The sequence below is a fragment of the Callorhinus ursinus genome, unplaced genomic scaffold (genome assembly GCF_003265705.2).
Source record: "Callorhinus ursinus isolate GAN/ISIS: 27379988/994484 unplaced genomic scaffold, GSC_fseal_2.0 scaffold2538, whole genome shotgun sequence".
Classification (NCBI taxonomy): domain Eukaryota; kingdom Metazoa; phylum Chordata; class Mammalia; order Carnivora; family Otariidae; genus Callorhinus; species Callorhinus ursinus.
In genome coordinates, this window is record NW_027399592.1 from 503 (window position 1) to 7474 (window position 6972).

Consider the following 6972-nt stretch of genomic DNA (forward strand, 5'->3'; position numbering starts at 1 on the left):
TTGTTTTGGAGGGCAGAGAACAATACTGCTGCATGCTCTGCACTAATCCACACTAGGGTCTACGTTTGGAGGGGGCTCGGAGGGCCTCAGGCCACCCCTACCTGATCTGTTTGATAAGCACAAGGATTTCCTGATGTTGTCACTGACGAATACAAAAATGAAGGTATAAATGGAAAAGCACTGGGTCAACAGTCTCCCCTAGGATGCCATGGACTGACTTCAAGCCTTCTGCTGACACTCGTGTGGCCACGTCAAGGATATGGATTGACTGTGCTAAAAAGCTGTAGCAACTCATGGAATTTTGAACTATATTTTCAGGATTTTCTTTATGGATGTTGTGATGCCTTCGTTGCTGCACAAATTTTCTTGATTCTAGGTAAAGGCCGGCCCTTTTCTCTGTCCCCAGGGGAGTGGGCAAAACCAGCAGGGAGGAGAAACTTATCCCCTATTGAAGAAGTTTCAGGGTCCCAGCAGCACCCTCCTGTCGTGACAGAGCATTCATGAAGTGTCTGCGGAATCTGAACTTTTAACACAAAACCAGTGACACCAGTTTTCACATGGTTTTCTCACAGATAATCTACACAGCCACTGAGTAATCTGTGGACATTAACTTGTACACATTGCAGCTTCAACTCTACAAAAAAATGGGTAGGGAAGCCTGCATGGTGGATGCCAAATGATTTCAAGTATGACTACTTTGATCCAACTAGTGACAAATGCACAGTTCTCTAGAGCTGAAACATTGGTGAATCATTAGGAATAGATACACTCAGTCATTCAACTTTGTCAAAAATGTGTTCTTCCCATTGTGTCAGCCAAGGGAACATAATAAAAACATTGTGCAGGATACACCATCATTATTACACAGTAAAATATTCACTTTAATCTGTGGTTTATAAAATGCACCATTGGTTACAAAAATGGTTTGCTAATAGTTTTATAATTTCAACACAGCATACCTGCCCGGATTGTCCTGATAAATAATTCCTCAATCTAAATATGCACACAGTGTCCACCTTAAAGGGTTTCTCTGTCACTTGTGTGATTTACGCTAATGCACCTGTTTTCTGCATATGTGACCAGCTTCTTTCCCTCAGCTTTGGCATTGGAGCATCAGTCCAAAGGCAGAAATAGGCTCTGTCTCTTAGTGCAAATATTTTCCAAAGGCTAGAGTGTGGGGTGGGGAGATAATGGGGAGGGATGGGAAGGCTTTACTATCCCAAGCCAGTGAACAGGGCACACATGCACATTGAACTGTAGAGTGTTGTTGACTAGAAAATCATTACATGACTCACAGCCAGTGTTACCAAGGACAGTGAGCACCACTCGCAAATCTGGTTCCTACCCTCTGAACAGCCTCCAGAGTGAGAGAACCTGCCTGACACATGAATTTCAGAGATCATCCCACAATACAGTGCTATTTAGACTTTAGACCACAGACTCCCATAGTCAGTAGAAGGTTATAGAGAGTATATCAGATAATTTTTTCTTCCACATCTCAATTTCATTTTGCGGCTATATACCTGGGTTAAGAATGTTAAAATGATAGGGTAGTACAAACGATACAATTCATAGGCCTTTAAAAACATGTGCGCTTATAATTTTAAAGACATATACTTGCTTTCTTTCACTTCTCTCTTTGTAATTGACTTTCCTGCTGTTCTTGTTTCATCAGATGGAACTTTGGAAAACACTTGCAGTAGAATTTCATCTCAAGTGAAGCAAGAAAGGCATGTTAATATCAGCAGTCCATGATTAATATATCTATTCTGTATGTACCAGAACTAGTCTCTGAATTCAGTGCATAAATGATACAAATGCAATGAATATATAACGTTATGTTCTAAAATGCCTTGTCTGGGGAAGGAGATTTTGGTCTGTCTAAATATTTCTGAAAAATTGAGATTTGGGGACACCTGGGTGGTTCAGTCAGTTAAGCATCCAAGTCTTGATTTTGGCTCAGGTCATGATCTCAAGGTTGTGAAATTGAGCCTGCCATCGGGCTCTGTGCTGGGGGTGGAGCCTGCTTAAGATTCTGTCTCTCCCTCTCCCTCTGCCCCTACCCCCTGCACACACACTCTCGCTCTAAATAAATAAATAAATAAATAAATAAATAAATAAAATCCCAATGGCATTTTTCACAGAAATAGAAAAAACAATCCTAAAATGCATTTGGAACCACAGAAGACCCTGAATAGCTAAAGGAATCCTGAGAAAGGAACAAAGCTGGAGGCACCATACTTCCTGATTTCAAACTATACTACAAAGCTATAGCAATCACAGCATACAAATTGTATGGCACAAAAAGACACATAGACTAATGGAACAAAACTGAGAGCCCAAAAATAAACCTTGCATACACAGTCAACTCATATTTGACAAGGGAGCCAAAAATACTCAATGGGGAAAAGACAGTCTCTTTAATAAATGGTGTTGAGAAAACTGAATAACCACATGCAGAAGAATGAAAATGGACCACTATAGTACACCACTCACAAAAAGACTCAAAATGGATTAATGACTTAATAACTGAAACCACAAAACTCCTAGAAGAAATCATAAGAGAAAAGTTCCTTGACATTGGTTTTTAAATTTGTTCTTTAAATTCATTTTAAGAGGAGTCTAGATGGCTCAGTTGGTTGAGTATCCGACTCTTGATTTCCACTCAGGTCATCATCTCAGGGTCATGAGATCGAGCACTGACTCAATGTGGAGTCTGCTTGAGATTCTCTCTCTTCTCCCTCTGCCCCTCCCCCCACTCATGTGCTCACTCGCTGTCTCTCCCTCTCTCGCTCAAATAAATAAAATCTTTTAAAATAATACATAAATTCAATTTAATTAACATATACTGTATTATTAGTTTCAGAGGTAAATTTAGTGATTCATCAGTTGCATACAACACCTAGTGCTCATTACTTCAAATGCCCTCCTTAATGCCCATCACCCAATTACCCCATCCCCCCTCCCCTCCTCCCCTCCAGCAACACTCAGTTTGTTTCCTATAGTTCTTGGCAACAATTTTTTGGATATGATATCAAAAGCACAGGAAACAAAAGCAAAAATAAATAAGTGGAACTACATCAAACTACAAAGCTTTTTTTGTACAGCAAAAGAAACAATCAACAAAATGAAAAGCAACCTACAGAATGGAAGAAATTATTTGCAAATCATGTATCTAATAAGGGGTTAATATCCAAAATACATAAAGAACTCATACAACACAATAGCAAAAAAACAAACAATATGACTTTTAAGTGGGCAGAGGAATTAGATAAACATTATTCCAGAGAAAACCTAAAAATGGCCAACAGATACTTGAAATGGTGTCAACATCACTTATCATCAGGGAAATGCAAATCAAAACCACATTCTTACACCTGTGAGAATGGCTATCATCAAAAAGACAAGAAATAAGTGTTCATGAGGATGTGGAGGAAAGGGAACCCGTATGCCCTGTTGGTGGGAATGTAAACTGGTACGGGCTCCAAGGGAACAGAATGGAAGTTCCTCAAAAAATTAAAAATAGAATTACCGTATGTCCAGCAGTCCCAACTATGTGTATATATCCAAAGGAAATGCACACAGGATCTCGAGGAGATTATCTGCATTCCTATGTTCACTGCAGCATTAGTCATAATGGCCAAGATGTGGAAACAATTTAAGTGTCCATCAAAGAACGAATGGAAAGAAAAGGTGATGATATATATTACATAATATTACATAATATATTAATTACATAATACTGTTCATTCATGAGAAAGAAGGAAATCCTGTTTTTTGCAACAACATAAATGGACCTCGAGGGCATTATGCTAAATGAAATAATTCAGACAGAGAAACACAAATACTGTATGATCTCACTTCTATGTAGAATCTAAAAAAGCTGAACTCATAGAAACAGAAAGTAGAACGGTGGATTGCCAGGGGTCAGGGGTGGGGGAAATGGGGAGATATTGATCAAAAGTTACAAAGTTCCAGTTATAAGATGAGTAAGTTCTAGGGATACAATGTATAACATTGTGATTATAGTCAATGATACTGTATTATGTACTTGAAAGTTGCTAAGAGAGTAGATTTTATATGTTCACAGCATAAAGAAGAAATAATTATGGGATGTGACGGAGGAAATTAGGTACACCATGTGTTCTTTATTTTGCATTATATATGTGTATCAATCACCATGTTTACACCTTAAACTTACACAGTGTTATATGTTAGCTGTGCCTCAATAAATGTGGGGAGGGGTACATAAGGTGGTATCACTGTGATTCATAGAGCACTGTTTGGGAGTAAAATGTGGTCCAACTTCAAAATAACAGGACCAAAATAAACATTTGGAACCCAAATTGTACAAAGAAACTCTGTGTATAATGGTTGACATACATCATCAGCGCTGAATGGTTAAATATTTTAAAGAAGACAAAAACAAAGCAGACTGAGACACACTGCCTGGTCTGCATCCATGAGCCATCCAGACACGTGGGAGAGGTAGAAGTACACACAGACACAGGCAAACACACTGACACAGCTGCACAGAGCAATATGGCAAGGGACAGGAGCAGACAGGAGAGAAAAACTAACTCAGCCCAAGAAAGCCAGAAGGCAGGCACTAGGCTGAGCAGACTGAGAAGAAGGAGTGGGTCCTGCCAGGTAAGGCTGAGTTCTGGAACCAGTTGACCATGATACTTATTGAGACCTCAAATGTCACTCCTGTATGTAGATGTTAGGTGTCAGTAGACTCCCTTAACCTACACTCTGGTGCTCACTGTGATCTCAGCAGCCCTGATGGGTCCGTACATGACATGCAGGAAACCTGGGACTAGCCTCTTGGGGACACTAACTCGGTGAGCTGCAAGCATCATGAAAAGTCTTTGAGGTAGTCCTGGGAGGGCTGCTGCAGCCAGGTGACAGCCCCCACCGAGATCCCACATGACATTCCCTGTGCTTCAGAGAAGAACCAGGAATGAGGGAGGGGCTGACCCAGAGAATTCCATGTCACATCAGGACTGCCAGGACATGACAAACCCAAAGAGCAAGGCTATCCTCAGAGAGTTTCAAAATTCATTTACAAATGTTATATATGAAAACTGTACCTACAAAAATTGGGTGGAGGCTGGAGGAGGGGGAGAAGACTCAGCACTTATAGATCACAGTTCTACAAGTTCAGAAAACTCTTCCTTTATAAAACTGTCAGTACTTTTTATTAGTTATATTTTTTGAAGTCTATCATTTTCTCTTTTTATTTATATATTTTTTAAAGATTTTATCTATTTATTTAGAGAGAGAGAGAGCATGAGCAGGGAGTGGGAGAGGGAGAGAGAGAATCTCAAGCAGACTCCCTACTGACCATGGAGTCCAAGGTGGGGCTCGATCCCACCATCCTGAGATCATGACCTGAGCTGAAAACAAGAGGTGGACACTTAACTGACAGAGCCACCCAGGCACACTTCTTTCTTTTTTAAAGACAGTGTCTATCTGTCCCTGGGGGACAATAGTTTCATTTTCTCCTTCTAGGTTTACTTTGCTAAGCCACAGAAAATAATCATGACTTCCATTAATACAGTATTTATTCTGAGTCCTTTTTCAAGGGCTGTTGGTACATTGGTGGGTAGTCTACTCACTTGGTAAAATAGGTGCTTATGATAGCAACACCAAATCAGCTATCAGAATTACAAGATGATGAGTTCTCATTACTAGCCCTTTCCCTAATCGATGCGTTGATCTATAGGATCCTAAATTGTTGCTCAGAGAGAACGTGTAAAGTTTATTGGTGGCCCACCAATGCCAAGGCCAACACGGACATGGCGCTGGGCAGGTCAGTAGGCCTTTGGGGGATGATGGGATCCTCCCAAACCCCAAACCAGACACCCATCTTCACACTCACTCACTCCCCTTCCACACATGTGGAATGGGATTCAGAGACATAGGGCTCCTGCAAGAAGGACAAAAGTCTTCTGATTCCCAGGTAAGAATTCCTGAAAGCACAGTAAGGGGGCTGCAAGAGCTATCTGCATCCCTTCACTCATTCAATCATGGTAACCTACCCATCATTCAATCACCCAGACACTCAGTGCAGATTTACTGGAGCCTCTTTAATAGCACATGTGGAGGAAGGGCAAACCCAGAATTCCCAACACGGAGCAGCTCCTGGAAAAAAGGTCCATGTCCCGTGTAGAGAGATATCCCCTTTCCAAGCAGGATTGGCAGGCATAGCTCTGTGATCAGAACATCCAACAGGTCCTAACCCAGAGGGAAGCCTCAGTGTTCACACTCCTGAGAGCTCTTTCCCAGACCAGATGTAACCCTCAGTGTCTACTCCTGACCCATACACAACACCAGAGAGAAGAGATTTCTCTGGGCAAAAAGTCTCAGGGCAAAATCATCCCACGCCAAGGAATCTGATCACTGGGGTGGGGGGAGAAGGGAGGAAGATCTCTTTTTAACAATCTCCCCAGGGGATTCTCATGCTCAACTAGGGCTGAGGACCTGGGGAGAAGGTTTATCTCAGCCTCAGGGCCTCACCATCCCACCGCTGGAGAAATCTCCCAGGCACCTTGTCAGGCAGATGTGATGCAGCTGGTCTAAAGCGGAGTCTGACACAGCACTTGCAATAACTCCCACATGGTGGCCCTGTTCTGCTGCGTGGACCCCTCTCTGAGGAGAAGAATCCTTTCCAAGTATTTGTCTTCTGTACTTTGCCTAATTTCCTGGGACTCTGACACTTCAAAGAACTGGTTCTAGCCTCAAGGCAAGCACTTTCCCTCCCACCAAAGCATTGGGTTATCTGACAGACAACCCTGGAAAAGCATGACACTCTTCAAAACAGCATGGTGGCTTCACATGAGGAGATTACTTACCGAATAGTTTAGACAAACCTTCATCCAAATTTTTTGAACTTGATGAAAATTCAGTATTTGAACCTATGGGGAAAATAAACCTTAGCTGTGATTAAATCATTCATTGGATCTACAT

General features: G+C 41.5%; 1 long non-coding RNA gene across 1 annotated transcript; it reads right to left on the reverse strand.

Moving 5' to 3' along the window:
- Positions 1-1636: 1636 nt before the first annotated feature.
- Positions 1637-6922, reverse strand: LOC141372203 (uncharacterized). Its single transcript, XR_012377496.1, has 3 exons — positions 6858-6922; positions 3533-3619; positions 1637-1711 (listed from the first exon to the last, which is right to left on the reverse strand). It is a non-coding gene; the product is annotated as an uncharacterized lncRNA (long non-coding RNA).
- Positions 6923-6972: the final 50 nt, after the last annotated feature.